The sequence below is a fragment of the Chenopodium quinoa genome, unplaced genomic scaffold (assembly GCF_001683475.1).
Source record: "Chenopodium quinoa cultivar QQ74 unplaced genomic scaffold, ASM168347v1, whole genome shotgun sequence".
In the NCBI taxonomy this organism is placed as follows: Eukaryota; Viridiplantae; Streptophyta; class Magnoliopsida; order Caryophyllales; family Amaranthaceae; genus Chenopodium; species Chenopodium quinoa.
In genome coordinates, this window is record NW_018742385.1 from 197,296 (window position 1) to 212,910 (window position 15,615).

The following is a 15,615-nucleotide window of genomic DNA, read 5'->3' on the forward strand; positions in this document are numbered from 1 at the left end:
AAGAGAGAGATTTTGGACTTAATGACTTTGATGATAACACAACCGCACTTACTGACATACTAATAAGACCTTGATTGTTTGAGTGTGTGATCAGTTGCAATGAGTAGGAGAACTAATTGTCTTGCGAAGATACCATGAGGAACAGGAAATCCATAAACAAAGTTATCCAAAAAGAAGAGTTCCTTTGCAGGATCTGGTGCTTCAGAAATGAAGTGTTGAGAAGAGAAGGTTCCCCTCAGGAAACAAAAGCTGCAGAAGTTTCACCAGAGAAAAGAAGTTCCCCTTGAGGAACAAAAGCCTCGGAGTAGAAGCTTCATTAGAGAACATGAAAACTTTTTATATTTTAGGATTTATGTGAGTATATATATAAGAATTAAGTTACATTCGAAATAGCTGTGTGGAATTGGTCTTAGAAGATAAAATAGTGCAAGCATGTTATTAGGAAAACAGTTAATTTCTTACGTTTATCTTTCTAATAAAAAAGAATTTTATTTTTATTTTTATTTTCGACATATCTTTTTTGCAAATAAAATCTGATTTAAAGTTTTCCAAAACTTGTGGCTTACTCCCCATGATCTCTTTCATACCATGGTCAAGTACATTGAGGAGTTCATGAGTTCATGTCACTTGAATTGAGGAACATGATCTTCTTAGTGGGTTGGAGTCGTGGCGTAATGGAGTTGTTGCACAAAGAGGTTTTTCTAATGTGTTTGTTGCTCTATAAAATAGTTTTTTATCTCAGTTGGAAAAAATCACCCTTGCTCAAATAAGTTATAGCTTTTTCTTTCTTTAATCTAGTTAAGAGTCCAATTCCACATTAGTGAAATAGAGTACTAGTGTTCTATGTTCTTATACTAGAGTTATTTCTTTCGAGTTGTATTTTGGGGAATTGGGAAGTTTGAGTGAACTTCTGTTTGTGGGAAAGAGAAGTGAGAAAGAGAAGAGAGATAGAGAAGAGTGACAAGTTGGGTGACTTGTTCTTCGGGGCTTTGAGTTCCTTGAGGAACTTGAAGTTAGAGTCCATATTTTGTAATAGGTCCATTTTCCCTATTCTAGTGAAGATTCTTTTCCTAAAATTCCAAGTGGTCGTGGTTTTTCTCCTTTTTTAGGGCTAAGGAGTTTTCCACGTAAAATCTCTCTTGCACTTTCAATTCCTTTAGCTTGTTTTTTATTCCTCAAAAAGTTTGACTATTCTGTCATAATACAATTCAACCCCCCCCCCCAACTCTTGTAGTATTCATTGAAACAACAAGAGAGAAAAAAAACAAATGAAAGGTAAAAGTCCCACATTGGTTGGGGAAAAAGGTTTTGCCTTGTTTTTATATTGTAGTGCTTTAGCACTACTTAGTTGAGTGATTGGGAGGTGGGTGTTATACCCCACACACACGTGCGCGCGCCGAGCCGGGTCGAGCTCGGGACTTGGGGAATGCGATGCGCGGGCGTGTGTCCTTGTTATCTTTTTAGAGAAATTATATTTTCTTTCTTTGTTGACATAATATTCCTTTTTCATATGTTTTTTACTGTTGGGATTTTATGACTGTTGCGTGATTTAATCAGCCATTAATTCCTTGATTGTAGATGACTGATTCAATTCCTTGATTACTGCTTCTACTCTTGACTGGCCAAGTTAATCTAGACAGTTTCTTATCTAAGTTCCTCCCTTGTTTTATGCTGGCTGTTTTCCAATGGGTGGCTATATATACTTGGTCTTTCTTCAGCCAAAACACAACAACAACAACAACAACAACAACAATTGTCTTCTCTCTTCTAAAAAATTATCTAAACATGAGTTCTTTCTTTTCTGTTTTCTTGTCAAGTATCTGAATCCCAATCGGTTTGTGAGTGCACATAAACTCTGGTGCCATGCTTATCCTGGAGGGCGACCACTTCTAGTCTACTGCACCGGCTGGTAGCACAGAATCGTCTTTTAGGTCAGTGGTTCTCCACGACATAGCTACTGTCAGTTTGGTTCACGCATCAAGAGATAAGTAATTTCTATTTTATTGCTTATTAGAATAACAGATACTAGATATAAAGTACGGAGAGGCTAATATTAAGGTTTTTTTTTTAAAAAAAAAGAATTAACTCTATTAAGTGGTAGTGGAGTTTTTTTTTATATTATATCTAGTTGGTGGCAAAGTATTTTCTTTATCATTTTATTACTACCTCCGTTTCATAAAATCTGCAACAAACTAGCTTCCACAATTCCGAAAAAAAATTTTCTTAAACAAAGATTAGGAAATAGAAGGGCATGTAATTAATTGGATGAGAGAGAAAAGAACTCCACTAGTTCACCACCGCCAACACTCACATACTCCACCAACAACACCAATTGGCCGCACAACCACCATACAAACACCCATGCCACCTTAACCACCGAAACCACCATATACCCAAAATCCCCTCACCCGTCTTGAAACCATAACCACCCACCTTGTAACCACAACCACCCACCTTACCACAACCACCCAAAACCCACCCAACCGAAACCCCACATCACCGGCCACCACCAAATAATCGCAACACAGTCATCAACTAGCACCAACGAACCAGAAACAAACGTTACCTGTCACCAACCAACACCAACGAACCAAAACCCCAACTCACCACCACCAACAAATCGACACTTAGATCTGAAACCCTACCACCACAAAGATTGAAAACACAACCACGAAGACCTCACCCTTATTGGTTACATAAAATTATCGAACCCAACCCAAATTAATTGCAAATTGAATACTTTGAAAAGGGAATGGGGAGAAGAGAACGAGGCAACAGGCGGCAAGTCGATGAGAATGGGTGGCGAATTGATGAGAATAGGTGGCGTAAATGAGAACGGGCGTGGTGAGAGAAGAAAGAGAAAAGTATTGCTGGTGGTTGAGAGGGAGGAGGGAGAAAAGTTAGGTGATGTTAGTGGTGGAGGTGGTTGTAGGGAGGAGAGAGAATGTGGGTTGGGGTTTTAATTAGGGATAAATTAATTTGGGTTAATAAGTTAATATGTGGTTTATTAAAGATAAGTAAACTTAAGTAAGGGTATGATGGTAATTTTATCAAAAAAAATTGCTAAAAGAGGAAAGTTTTAGTTTGTTGTAGATAATTTGTAGCTTCCCTTTTTGGAAAATATTGCAGATTTTATGAAACAGAGGTAGTATTATAGTTTATGGGTAGCTGTCCCCATCCGTTTTCAAAATTCCACGATGTAACCCCAAGATACCTTTAGTGTGTACGATGTAACCCTGCCGTAAAGTTGTCGATAGCTATTGCCGCTAGTTTTTTGCTGCATCACCACAAAAACCCAGCCCTCACGACCCAACCTTAACCACCCAAACTAACGCACCCAACCACCGCCACACCCAACAACCGCCACACACCACTAACCACCACACTTAGCATAACCGCCACACACCAAAAACCATGAAGAAAATTGAACCCATCCTTAACCCTAACTAGCTCCACCACCCACTTCCACTACCGGCAATAGCTACCGGCACTCCCATCCCCACCTACCCCAGCCAATGAACCACCTTAGCCTAACCCCAAACTTCGTAGCTGACGCACCACCCTAGCCCAACCCAAAGCACCTTAGCCCCAACCACTAACGCGCTAAACCACCCCCCTTTTCCCTTCCCTTTAAACGGCCAAATCAACCATTCGGGGTTTCAATGGTCGATTCCGAACAATTTGAGGGTGAAAGGGTATTCGGTGGCGAATTGTTGTTGTTGTTGTTTTGGTAGTGTATTGTGCTAGGTGTGGTTCGCATGGTGGGTGCGGTTCATAGGGTGGGTGCGAGTGGCTTGGGTGAAGTCCAATGGCTGGGGTGAAGTCCGATGGCTGGTTTGCTGGGTGGATGGGTTTGGAGAAAGGAAGGGTTGGTGGTGCGTGGGTGGTTTTGCAAGAGGGAGTGAGGGTTTTTTTTTTCATTTTTAAACAGATTTTTTAACAAATGTTAACGGTATTAACTTTAGGATTAGTGGGGTTACTCGTACACACTAAAGGTACCTTGGGGTTACATTGTGCAATTTTTAAAATGGTTGGGCACAACTTAGAAAAGTGAATACCTTAGGGGTACTGTGTAGAAAAACCCTTATAATAATGAGCCTATCTGTCACGGCCTGGGATTTTGAGCCCCGAAGCATGCAGGTGCTGTAGCCTTTTGACAGCAAGAACTATATCCTTGTGCAGAATAGGGGATTGTGAGCACAAAGCTACATAGGCGGGCAATTAAATCTCAGGAGCACTCGTGTCTATTTAGGTGCGAGTGGTTGGGGCCTGTGACAGCCGATACTTAAATTAAGGTGGGCACAAGCGGGTCAGAACTACGAGTTCTTAGTGCATTAAGATGGTGGGAGGGGAGCTATTATGCAAATAAGACACAATATTTATAAAAGTCTAACAACAAACAAGCATAAAAGTAAGACAACACTTGGTAGAAGGCTTCTTGATTTCATTAATCATTCGCCCTCTAAAAAACTTTAATTTGTTTACATGGAGAATCCTTAGTGAACATTGCACTGACAGTAACACAATTATGGGATCTCAGGCCTAGAAACATAAAGTAAAATCTAGGAAAGCATTATGAGAGGATCATATACATCAAAAGGAGTTGGGTTCTAACACTATGTCATGTATGAAAGTATTCCAAACAAATGGAAACAAAATTATAAGAAAAATATCTCAAGTATATAAGGAGTATTTAGATAGAGAGTAAAAGTATCTTGTCGACCAAGTATGTGTCACTCATTTTATTGGCCAATGAATATGCACATTGTCCCACCATTATCTATACTAATATATTTAAAGATTTTCCTAAGAAAGTCAATGTGCCACAAATACCCTTTCACTTACGTCACATCATCTATTATATTTAAACTCTCATTTTGCCACATCACCACTCAATCAACCTTAATCACCATGCCTTGTCACTATTTCTCCATATAAAAACATAAGGATAAGGATATTTAAAAACCTAACCTCTTATAAGAAAAATGATTATTTAACCATTTAAGCCAATTAGCACTTGTGTTATAAATATGATAAATAAATGTTTATAATTGCAAATCACAAGGATTAACTAAAAAAAAAAAAGAAAAAAAAAACGACACCAAAAAATCAAATACATATTAGGGAAATTCTCTTTGGTGAACTCCAACTTTTTAATTTTTCTAAGTGGTAAACTTTTTTAAATTTTATTATCAATGGTAAACCTTACTTTTTTTTTAATAATAAATCAACTATAACATTAATGATTAATTTAACTAAACATTTAACTATAGTTAGTTTATAGTTAGTTTTTTTTTTTTTTACATTTATCTTAGAAATATATTTTTTTTAAAAAAAATCACTTATTCCCCGCTTCTCCCTCCCCCGCCCCCACTCACGTCGGCGCGCCGACCGCCCAAACCTCCTTCACCGGTGCACCGGCCTCCCACTTGCGCGCCTCTACTCCCTCTAACTACCAGCCCCTTCCTCGAAATCAACAACCTTAGCCCCAAAATTAATAACCTCGGCCCCAAAAGCCCCTCCTCGAAATCTCAAATTCTCAATCTCTCCTCCCTAAACAAAATCAGGAAATCATGGTTTCGGGATGAAGGTCGAAAATCATGGGTTTCTTCAATTTTCGAAGCTTTAGGGCTTGATTTCTCTCGATATCAGGGTTTGGTTTCGCTAGGTTTGATTTTGCTCGTTTAAGAGTTTGAAGGAGGCTTTTTTGCCGGTAAAGAGGGGGCCATCGGCGGTGGGAGGAGAGTGCTCGTTAGAGGAGAGAGAGGAAAGGTCGTCGGCGCTACTATTTCGACGGTGCTGGGTTGGTGGTTGTTGAAATCGGGGAGGAAAAGGGAGAGGGGAGTCCAGAAATGGGGAGGAGAAGGGAGAGGGGAGTCCAGAAATGGGGAGGAGTAGGGGAAAGGGAGAAGGTGGGGTGGGGGAGGCTAGGCGTCTCCGGCAGAGGCATGGTCGCAGGCAGAGAAGGGGCTGCTGGTAGGTTATGGGTGGGGGAGGAATTTTGGTGTCTTTTTTAAACAAAAAAAAATTCTACAATGATTTAATTATTAAAAATAAATATAAAAAACTAACTATAGTTAAGGATTTTTATTAAAATAACAAATATCAATGGTAATGAATAATTTAGGTTTACCATTGATAATAGAATTTTAAAAATTTTACCACTTAGAAAATTTCAAAGTTGGAGTTCACAAAAGAGAATTAAAATAACAACCTGTTGCACTAGTTTTTTTTATTAAATGTGACACCATAGTCTCAAATTTGAATTATGCACGACATTAAAAGGCTCAAACTTGACTACCTCATATTGGAACCATCCGAACTTGAGGCCTTAAGGGGCTGGATCCCTTCCTAAATATTTTAGTATAAAAGGAAAATTTGAAAATCATCTGTGTATATTTGACTTTTGTCATTAATCACAAATTTATAAATCATTATGATGGAGAATGGAGTTAATCTTTTCCCAATTTAATTAAGGTTAATTAGGTTTGAAATCGTTGAATGTGAGCCCCTTTTTTTGACAGCATGCGTCATCATGTAGTGGCACGCTGGTAGTAAAACAAAAACAAAATAAAGGTATTTGGTTTTTCTAGATTCTACTAACTTTTGCTTTATTTCATTTATCTCAATCATTTATTCAATTTTATCATCTTCCATCCCACTTCTGTGACCGACGTATATACTCTCTATCTCTATCTCTATCTCTTTCAACTTAGAGATTTTCTATATAATAACCCTTTTAATTTCACTTTCCTACGTTGTTCCCCAACACATATCACTATACACATTGTTCCTCAAATACATTTTATTTTCATACGGTAACCTTGTCGTTATTCCACCATTAACAAATTCCTTTAGTGGGCCCACTTCCAGTAAGGCCAAACTGAAAGAAGTTCGGATATGGCTAGATATGGTGCGCGTATCCCGCGCTTTAGCTGCCCTCACTACTATATTTTTTACCTAATGCAACCCCTAAATTCGTTGCATTAGGCGTAAAAATCCGTTGCATTAGGCCTAATGCCACGGCCATGTACTGTGGCATCTGCTGGCGTTGCAATAGGTCTAATGCAACGACTTATGGTACCTAATGCCACGACATCAATGATCCGTTGCGTTAGATCAATACCTATTGCAACGACAACATTATTGCCGTGGCATTAGCTATTAAACCTAATGTCATGGTACATATACCCTAATGCCACGGTTCCCTATACCTAATTCCATGATCCATATACTCTAATGCCCATAATAATAATAATACAATTAAAAACAAAATTCTAAAAAAAAAAAAAACAGAATTTTATTAATATAAATTCAAAGTTTGTACATTGTATATATATCGAGAACATTACAAAATTAAATTATCACTAGTTAAACTTAAAAAAATAATTAAAATTAAAACTAAATCATTTTGTCCCCCCAAACACTATTTGAAGCAATTGTTTGGACTGTAATATGCAAAAACCAAGTTTTGAAGCTGAAGAGTGCTTTCATCAACTTCCATAAGGCGAAAACACCAACATCAGAGACATCGACACATTCGGCAGCAATATACCGCTGGTACATCACCCGTATTATGCAGTAGGGACATCATCAGCAATATACTATAGGTCAATAAGGATACCGACCAGTAGTACCTAAACATGAGTTAAAAATTACACATATTAGATTGTATTTGATTTTGAAATAATCCTGCAAATAATAACTTCAAAGTTAATGAACAAAAATAGCAACACGTCAAGCAAGTTCAATTTGGTGAACTGCAAGGTGTGTAGTGGTGAATTTTTATCCCACCTCCTAGACCAATGGCATGAGTTTTAATGCTCAAGAAAGAGGAAGTGGAGTGAGATGGAGGAGACCAGACAGGGGCTGTATGATAACATGACAGGTAGAGGGTAATTGTGCTAGATTGCTGGCAAATATAATACTGAATTTTCACCAATGTATTAAGTAGGTATGAATTCTCAATTAGTTTAGACTTCAAGCAATGGCTCTTTGACACAATACCTGTTCGTGACACAACCTACTCATGAATATCAAGTGGTAAAATAAAGGAAGCGAAGTAATTAAAAACTTAGCTAGTCGTTCTTGCTAGAAAAAAGGTCATATGATTTGACATTGTTCCCCATGCTTCTACCTTTTATGTTGTCCCCTTTCTGCTACTCGCTTGTTGTTGACCCCTGATTAGGGGATTTTTATCCACCAAGCGCCGTTTGACAAGTGGACCAACCAGGTTCCGCCACGCGTCCTCCACGGACCACTTAAGACACGCCACGTGTCCACCCATGCCAAATGGGACAACCGGCCATCAAGGCCCATTTCAGTCTAGAAGCCCGTTCGGCCCTAGGTTTACCTTAAACCTAGAGAGTTGCACGCTTCCCAAGGCTATAAATACTCGATTAATCCTCATTAATCAAGGGACCGAATACATTACGGAACACACTAATAACCGGCTGATCTCGCTAGCAAAGCAGATTACCTACATTAAATACTCTCACCTAGAGAGACCTTGTTACTTTAATTTCTGTATTAATTACTCCTTAATCAGGTACTAACTTGACCGTTGGAGGCGGAGCTCTCAGGAGTCTCCGTTATTTTGCAGGTACAGGCGTCCGGTTCCAGTCTCGGAATTGTAACTCTCCCGCAGGACATCAGAAAACCCCGAAACATTTGGCGCCGTCTGTGGGGAGAGTACTTCAGAGATGGCATCCAAGTCTGTACCGACCCCAGAAGAGAGGCGTCCCCTAGACGACCCTCAAGTTCAGTCGGACCATGATACCGAAAGTGAATTTGAAGTTGAAACTCATACAGCTCCAGACGGGACCCTAAGGGCCCGCCGTACCCGTCATACTGAAATAAGGGAACGGGAGTATCTTCAAACAGGAAGCGAGCCAGCAGGCGCACCGCTTGCTCGGCAACAGCCGACTGATGGGTCTGCTCCCATCACAAGGAACGAACTCATGACCTTCATGAGGGGATTCAAGGGAGAGATCCAAGAGTTGATCAACAAAAAACCGCCTGCTTCAGTCAAAGAGCAGGCGGCCAAAAAACCTTCCACTTCACTGAAGAGGAAGCCAGTTCAAGGGCGAGAGGCGACTCCCCATCCTAAATCTAAGAAGCGGGAGCCGTCTGCTCTTGATTTCACAAAACTCCGTTATCCTACGGGAAATAGGAAACCGGTTCGTCATATTCAGGCGGACGGGTCAAAGCAAACGTTCACAGATGCTCGGCACCTGCTAGAGCAGAAGAAGAGTGACCGATTATCAGAGTCGGCTTCTACTTCAAATTTTCAGGACAGTTTGCAAAATGCCTCGATGAGGCCAACTCAGTCGTACCATGAGAGTCAGTCAGGCGGCACCTCCCGTCAGTCTGGCTTTCATAGTGCGCAGGCGGTACCAAATTTACCATTTGTGCCGCAACAACAATATTTTATGCAGCCACCTCCATTTGGTGGACCTGCAGCAAAAAACGTCCAACCTATGGACTGGCAGCTACGGCTGCTTAGACTTGGTGAACATCCGTCGGCCTTCTCCAAGGAAATTACTGAAGCCGCTCAGCCGGCCAAAGTAAAAAATGTTTTAGTAGGCGCGTATGATGGCACTACTAACCCGGAAGACCATCTGATGGCATTCACCAACCTGATGTACCTTCAAGGGTTGGATGATCCCACTTGGTGCAAGTGTTTCCCAGCAACTCTCAAGGGAATTGCACAGCAATGGTTCGGCAACCTGCCGACTGGTTGTGTAAACAGTTTCAGGACGCTTGCTTACTTATTTGCCTCCAACTTTGCAATGAACATCCCTGCGAAGAAAACGACCCTTGATTTGGGAACAATTCAGCAGGGTGAAAAGGAGGGGCTTCGTTCCTACATCAGGCGGTTCAACCTGATGAGAATACAGATTCAAGGGTTACCGGATGAGGTAGCTTATACTGACTTTTTTAGAGGTCTCAAAGACGGGTCTACCTTCAAATTTGATTTAGTTCGAAAAAGGGTGGCGACTCTTCAAGAGGCCTTGATTGAAGCAGAAGCCTATATACAGGCGACTGATCTGTGTACAATGAAACAGTCGGACGGGAAGAGGTTCGACAATAGAGAAGGACGACAGAAACAGTCGTCCAACAAAGATGAAAAAAGAAAAGGGGTCTGGGCGGCTGATTCCTCTAAACAGCCGGCCAAGAAGAAAAAGGAATTCAAACCATACTCCCCAAAGTATGTGTTTAACAAGGATAACCAGTTTATCCTAAAAGAAATAAAGGGACGGCTCTCAATTGAGAAACCGCTCCCCATGAAGGGTTCTGCGAGCAACCGGAACCAAGACAAAATCTGTGCTTATCATGATGACATTGGTCATCACACCAACGACTGCATTAGTCTCATGCGGTACCTAGACCGCTTGGCTGATCAAGGTGATCTTGACACTTATGTCAAGAAATCTACGGGGAATACTTCCTCAAAAAAGCAGTCGGCCAAAAAGAATCAACAGGCCGACAGTTCCGATACAGATGATGCAGTCGTCTACACCATTGCAGGCGGCTTCTCAGGAGGCGGCCCCACTATTAGGGGCAACAAAGATAATATAAGGCGGTTAGATGTAAATTCCGTTCACCAAGAACGACCGTCCAAATATACATTTCCTGAGATTGTCATCACTGAAGAGGATCTAGGAGGAATAAGGGGGCCGCATGACGACCCTCTCGTTATTGAATGTAAAGTGGCCAACCAGAGAGTTGGTCGAATCCTCATAGATACTGGGAGCTCTTCAGATCTCATCAGCAGCAAATGTCTGTCAAAACTGAAATATCAGACGGACTGCATACATCCGGCCTCCCACCCTTTAATAGGGTTTGGAGGAGGAGTCGTCCACCCACTGGGACGAGTTGATCTACCCGTCCGCCTGGGCGAAAAAGGGGAAGGACGACACATGGTAGTCCGATTCCTAGTTGTAGAGGAACTCTCTGCCTACAACATGATTCTGGGTCGCCCAACCCTGAATAGTGCCAAGGCTGTTATAATCCCGTCACTTATGCTGCTTAAGTTTGAAAGGGACAATGGAACATTCGGCTCCCTAAGGGGAGATCAGAGGATGGCCCGAGAGTGCTATCTCTCGGATGTCAAACCCACTGCTAAGGCCACTGGGTCAAGTGGAGAAAAAACAGACCTTGACAATGTCAAGGAAAGTGCGCCTGTTCAAGAAACAGGCGACAGAAAAAGAAAGGCGTCCCAGACAGAGTCCGCCAGAAAGGCAAGAAAATAGCAATCATTGGCAGAGGACCGGCCGGATGAGTTCCGCCCTCAGCCGGCTGGTGAGCATACGGACCTGATATTAGACGACTCCCGCCCTGACCGAACAGTCAAAGTTGGGACGACTGCTCTGAGAAACCTTGGTGATGACTTTCACAACCTGTTGAAAGAATACAAGGACATCTTTGCATTTGAAGTCCATGAAATGCCAGGCATTAGTCCTGATCTGGCAGTACACAAACTCGCTGTGGATCCAAAAAAGAAGCCGGTACGGCAAAAGAAGCGGAACCATGGTGAAGAAAGAGGTCAGGCGGCCGCCGCCGAAGTCAAAAAATTACTTGATGCAGGGTTCATTCGGCAATGTTACTTCCCAGATTGGGTTGCAAATGTGGTACTTGTTAAAAAGCCGAATGGCACCTGGCGAATGTGTGTAGACTACACAGACTTGAACAAGGCGTGCCCCAAAGACAGTTACCCTCTGCCCAAAATTGATAACCTGGTCGACTCAACAGCCGGCCATGCCTTGATGAGTTTTATGGACGCCTATTCTGGTTTTCATCAAATTCCTTTGTGGAAGAAAGATCAGGAGAAGACGGCCTTCGTCACTGATCAGGGATTATACTGTTATACGGTCATGCCGTTTGGTCTTAAGAATGCCCCGGCTACATTCCAACGAATGATAAACACAGTGTTCTTTGATCAGATTGGGAGAAACGTCGAGGCATACATTGATGATATGATTGTTAAGACTAAACTTCAGAAAGATCATCTGACGGACCTCCGAGAAACTTTCGCCACACTCAGGCGGCACCATGTCATGCTCAATCCCAAGAAATGTGTATTTGGAGTTGAGTCTGGGAAATTTCTCGGATTCCTTATCAACCAGAGAGGAATAGAGGCGAACCCTGAGAAGGTACAGGCGGTCATTGACATGCAGTCGCCTCGTACCGTCCGAGAGGTTCAGAAGTTAACAGGTTGTCTGGCGGCCTTGGGAAGATTTCTAAGCCGATCAGGCGACAAATGCCTATACTTTTTCCAGGCAATTAAGAAAAAGGCAAGGTTTGAATGGGGGCCGGATGCTGAGGCCGCCTTCCAGAAATTAAAGGTTCACTTGCATTCCTTGCCGAGGCTGGTCAGCCCTTTGCCCAAAGAAAATCTCTACATGTACCTGGCCGTCTCTGATCATGCGTTAAGCGCGGTGCTCCTTGCTGAAAGGGACGGCTGTCAACTTCCGGTCTACTTTGTCAGTCACGTACTGAAAAATGCCGAGTTGAGGTATCCCCTAGTGGAGAAATTTGGTCTTGCACTCTTCATGGCTGTTAAAAAATTGAAGCCCTACTTTCTGGCACATGCAGTCGTCGTGTATACCGACCAACCGATCAAACGGCCCCTTACCACCATGGAGTCCTCCGGACGAATGATCAAATGGGCCATAGAAATGCAGAGTCTCGAAGTTACTTTCGAGCCTAGAAAAGCAGTGAAGGGGCAAGCCTTTGCTGACTTTATTGTAGAGATGACTCGTCCTCCTGACTCTCAAGTTCCAGACCAAGTCTGGAAGGTATATGTGGACGGAAGCTCTACTATTCAATTTTGTATTACGAGGGGCATGCCGTCTGTACCTTTACAGTCGGCTACTCTCCATTGAGTTTCACTCTTTATCTTTACAGGGGCATGCCGTCTGTTCCATTACAGTCGGCTACTCTCCCTCGAGTATTTCTCACAATACTTAGCTAAAAAGTTTAGGGCCTGGCCGATCCTGTAACTAACAGGCGGCTACCCTTCTTTTACTTAGCACATACGTTCACCAAGAACATACCAAGGCCACTGGCCGAATGATCAGACCAGGCGCCTAGTCAACTGATCTAACTTTTAAAAACTAATCCGACCTGTCCCAACATTATAGCAGGCGTCCGGCGGCATCCATTCGGATGAAATTCGTCGCAGAGAGCAGCTCCCTTTTGGGTGGAACATTGTTCTATAAACTAATTACACGGCACCTATACGACTGTCCCAAAGGGCAACCACGTAGCCGTTTTTGAGACAAGGATAACTCTATCACTAACCAAACCAGTGGTAGCAGTTGACATCTGAGTCAGATGACCGCCTGTATTACTTGGGATAAATGCAGGGGGTACCTATTGAGTTAATAGCCAACAAACATTGGCGAATCAAGGGGTCTAGCCGGCCTACGCCGCCTGGTACCTCTACTTCTCAAACAAAAGTGACGGCGACTGAGTAACTCCAAAGTTAACTCATAGTCACTCCTTCAAATTTGGTATGGAACCTAAAAAGTTTGAGTCGTCCGCCTGTTTTATACAAACAAGGGCACTCGAACCCCTATTCCTACTGGATAACCTATTGAGTAAATAGCCAACAAACATTGGTGAATCAAGGGGTCTAGCCGGCCTACGCCGCCTGATACCTTTACTACTCAATCAAGATTGTGACGAAGACTAAGTAACTCCTATGTTAACTTAATAGTCACTCAAACTTAGTACTGAGCCTAAAAGGTACGAGTCGTCCACTTGTTTTTAATAAACAAAGGCTCTCAACCAATACTCTTGCTAGGTTAACAAATAACAAATTAGAGGCCAACATTGGCAATAAAGGGAAACAACCGGTACCCGCCGCTTGTTTTCCTACTGAAATTCCTTGGCTACTTGGTAATTCTATTTACTTGGTCAAATTGAATAAAGAGTTCGAATACCGATTGATTAAATGGCCGACTGATCATCTATCCTGGAAACAGACAACCAGTCGTCCAGGGGCATAGGCGGCATACTTACTATTTGTACCTGTCTTAACGTTCGGCCATACACAACAGTCTGTCTAGTGAGCAAATTTCAAATACTTAGACAAATTTGATTAAAATGAGCCGGCCATAAAAGACCAGCAGAATATTCAAAACCCCGGCCCCCTGGCCGGGTAATTACAAAGCAAACGGCACGCAGGCCGTGAAAAGAAAAAATATACTTAAAGCTTAAGAAGGGGGCAGTTCAGTATCAGCAGCAGCCGCCTGGTCAGCACTCTTCTTGCTGGACTCGGCCTTCGCTGCATCATCTTTTGATGCCTTTCCCCCAAGTGGCACAAGCGCCACAACAGGCTCTTCCTCCTCCAACGCAACGTCCATCGCCTCTTCTTCAGCAGCCGCCAGGATCTGTTGATTATATATTTCCGAACACTGGCGGTACGTTCTTTCCCATGAGGCAAAGTCGGCACTGGGGAACAGTCGTTCCCAGGTCATGCGTTGGATTTGGGCGGAGTCTTCCACCATCTCCCGGACGAGCTCTTGTTTTTCTTGCTCGGCCTTGTCCGAGAGCTCTTGGGTAAGACTCTTCTCCTGGTTCACCAGGCGTTCTTTTACGTTAGCCAAAGATTTCTCCATGGCTTCGTAAGAGTGCATTTTCTGGCGAAGGGGTTTCAGCTCGGCTTTAAATTTGGTGACGGTCCCCTCCAGCTCGTCAACCTTCTTTTGGGCCGCCTCTAGCTGAGCCCGAACAGCGGCGGTCGCCTGCGCCTGATAATAAAGAAGATCAATGGTCAGTACTTCATTTTGGGCAATTTGAAACATTGCTTTATCACAGCTGGAGGCGGCCATAGCCTTTGCGGCCTTTACCTCTTTGTTTTTCCGATCAATCGGCTTGCGAAGGCTGTTGACTCGGAGCAGGGCCTAAGTACAAAGAAAAACAGGCGTCAGTTTCCAATCAAAAGGGTTAACAGGCGTCCTGGAACTTCAAAAGGGTATACCTCAGCTAGGATCCCCGAAATTCCATCGAGGTCAAGGGTGCCGGCACCCTTGACCGCCTCCCTGTCAGAGGGAGGAACTACTTTAACCATTGACTTGGCTATCTCAACCAAGTCAAGTCCCTGGGGGCCGGCTGCATTAAGCAGAAGGAAAAACAAGTTAGACCTAATCAAGAAGGAAGCAAGAGTGAGTTTTTACAAGCAAGTGTCCATACATCTAGGCGGCCCCGCCTGGGTTTTTGAAGAAGTGGCCGGCTGCTTCTCAGCCGCCACTGTTTTCCTGGAAGACCCAGGAGAGCTTGCAACAGTCGTTCTCCGGGCCTTGGGGTCCGGCTGTTGCGAGGAAGAGGCCCTTGGAGTGCCAGACTGAAAACAAAAAGAGTTAGTATATGCATAATACAACTTAAAGGGGAAGAGTTTTCAAAGCTTACCAAGGGTGCCTCCTTGCTGGGGGAGTCGGCGTACGACTGCTTCATTAGCGAAACCCGCAGCATGGCCGCCGCAGTCTTAGATGCTGTTATTTTACTCATGGCGTCGGCTGAAAGAAATAAACAGCAAAGTTAGTAAAAATCCCAAGTAAACAAGGCGTGAGAAAACAGAGTATTCGTCAGGCCGGCTACCTCTAGAGC